This window comes from Pygoscelis adeliae, unplaced genomic scaffold (genome assembly GCF_000699105.1).
Source record: "Pygoscelis adeliae isolate BGI_AS28 unplaced genomic scaffold, ASM69910v1 Scaffold318, whole genome shotgun sequence".
Taxonomy (NCBI): domain Eukaryota; kingdom Metazoa; phylum Chordata; class Aves; order Sphenisciformes; family Spheniscidae; genus Pygoscelis; species Pygoscelis adeliae.
In genome coordinates this window covers 2,511,093-2,513,635 of record NW_008825430.1, presented here as the reverse complement: position 1 = coordinate 2,513,635, position 2,543 = coordinate 2,511,093, and positions in this window count along the sequence as shown.

Genomic DNA, 2,543 nt, shown 5'->3' with positions numbered 1-2,543 from the left:
GGGGTGTCTTGGCTTTTGGCTTGTTCATCTTTTGAGCACCGTTTTGGCTCCTGTATGGGACGTCTTTGCAGCTTCTCTCTGCACACAGGTGTGTGTTGCCATGGAAATGTGGTAGATTGCTTTCAGCCTAATGGAGCAGTGAAATGGGGAAGCCGGGAACCTCTGTAATCTGCTTAAGCAGTATGAAGGGCTTATCTGCATTAAATGCTGCTCCACTAAGTTGGTTTGTTGTTGGGTTTTTTTGTTTGTTTGTTTGCTTGCTTGTTTTTAACATAACTTTTACTTTGTTTTGGTAAGGCAGAGTACTTTCCTGTGTAGGACGTCACCACTGGATATGCTCAACAGTAGGTGCACAGCGCAGTTTGTTAGTGCCTTGAGAATGCCTCTGGGTGAAGTAGCTTGGGTCTCTCTACGAAGTGCTCCCTCGCCGTTTGTCAGTCCCACGTAGCTGTCCTTAGTTGTGTTGGGGCTTTCTGAGGAGTGGCTTTGCGTCTTAACCCAATGGTTTGCCGCTGCTGACAAGGGAAGGGGCTTCTCCTGCCCTCCTGTGAGACTCCAGGCCCCGTGTCCTGCTTCCTCCTTTGCTCTACGGATGCGGTTGTAGCAGCGGTGGGCGTTAGACCAGGTCATTCAGCCTCAAGAACAGTATCCTGAGACTAACAGCGTGGGGAGTTAGCGCTTGGGAAGGTAGTAGTGTTCGGGGAAGGACCACTGCTGCTCTGAGCACGGGCACCGATTCCCCTGGGTCGCAGTGCCGGGGGGGAGGGAAGGAAGGGGCAGTTTGTGTGTGTCGCAGCGCTGCTGGCAGAACTACGAAATGATGCTTGTTCTGCTCACGGCTAGTTTGTTCCCGCCTTTTTACGTTTCTGTGAGGTTTATGTTGTTACTTGCTATGTTCAAAATACCTTCTCCCTGTTCTGTACCTTTGAGTTTCTTGCATGTCTTATCTGGATGCTGTGACCGATATTGTGAATACAGGCTTGGCTTGGTCTCTGTGTCCGCTGGTTCATGTAACTTCCAGTATTCCACACGGTTACTGGTTACCGGTGCACTCCAAAGCTCAACAGTCAGCCCAAGCTTATATCCCTGCAGTGACAGGGATGTGTCAGGAAAAATAAGGATTAAGAGACAGTATGAGACGTCTTCTTCTCTATCAAAGATAAGGAATTATACAAGAAAAATTTAAAGGTGGTGAAGGAAGGAAATACAATGAGGGAACCACCTGTCAAAAATAGGAAGAAATTTATTTGAAGGTGAGGGGCCGTTGGGCATTGTCTGAATCTGAAGTGAAAGGAGACGATGATGCCCCTTTAGGTAAGGGCAGCTGTCACGCCTCTACTCCACATGGGAGCATTTTTATGCTGGAGCAAGTCAGCCTATGGAAGCAGGTTAGTCCTTTCAGGAGCAGTTTTGTGGACACACTCTTAGTCTTCTACTTAAGTAACAAGATTGAAAATGTGCGCAGTAAGAAATTTTTACTTTGCACGTATGCTGAGAGTAAGATTTGTTTTGTACTATTCAGTGGCACAGCTGACGGCAAGGCCACGTGCCCAAACTAGTAGCCCTTGTCTGTTGTGAAAGGAGGATACTGAAGCGATTAGAAAAATCATGAAAGTTCAGCTGAATGCAACAGGATTTCAGTGGACGTGTTCCAAGTGAGGTGTAGCATGTAGTGTTTCTCTTCATTTTTTAACTTCTAAATGCTGTCTTCAGAGCTCAGCAATGAATACGTGAGGGTAAGCGTCACGCTCTGGTCCTCCCTCCCCCGTCTCGGGGGCAAGAATTGTGTTCCCTGATTCATCCCCAGAGAAGGGAAGCTTGCCAAGCAAAACACGCGTATCAAATAAGCAAGTAATCGCTCCTTCTAGGTAGACTTAGGCTTGTGTAGCGTTAACAGTTGATTTCCGGGAACCCAGAAAACACGTATTATTCTACTTCATGAAGCAGAAAGAGCTTTTAATGGATGGAAACATCTGGGGTTTGCATCTGTTGGAAGTCTTTATTGCTTTTAATTTGCCATTAGCGTATACTTTTAGGTGAGTGCACTTAAAAGGGAAGCTTGGTAATTTTTGTGCTGATCATAAATCATGGAACAACTTATTTTAGCTGACAGCTGAAGAACTGTTATATGTTAAACAGTTAATGTGCTCAGGCCCTTTGACACAGTTCTCCCAGCAGATGTTCATGCGCTATGGCCAATATAATGGATTCCTCTGAAGAAGGTTTTTTGCTATTCAAACCAGGCAGACATAAACCTCTGAAACAATATTGTCACATGCTTTGCTGTTCTCTCTAGTTCTCACTTGCTGCGGAATACTGATATGCTGGCCTGAGGAGAAATGCCTCTATAGCACTGTTAATGATTAGCATGGTACATCTGACAAATATTTGGGCTTTCCCTGCTTACCCTTGCCTACTTCTAGCTTAATGTCTCGGTGTTCTTTCAGACAAACCTGGAATTTACAACAGGATTTAAATTTTTGTTAATCTTTTGATACTTCCTGATACTGAGGTCAGTTTCTCTCTCAAGAAAAACAGTCGAA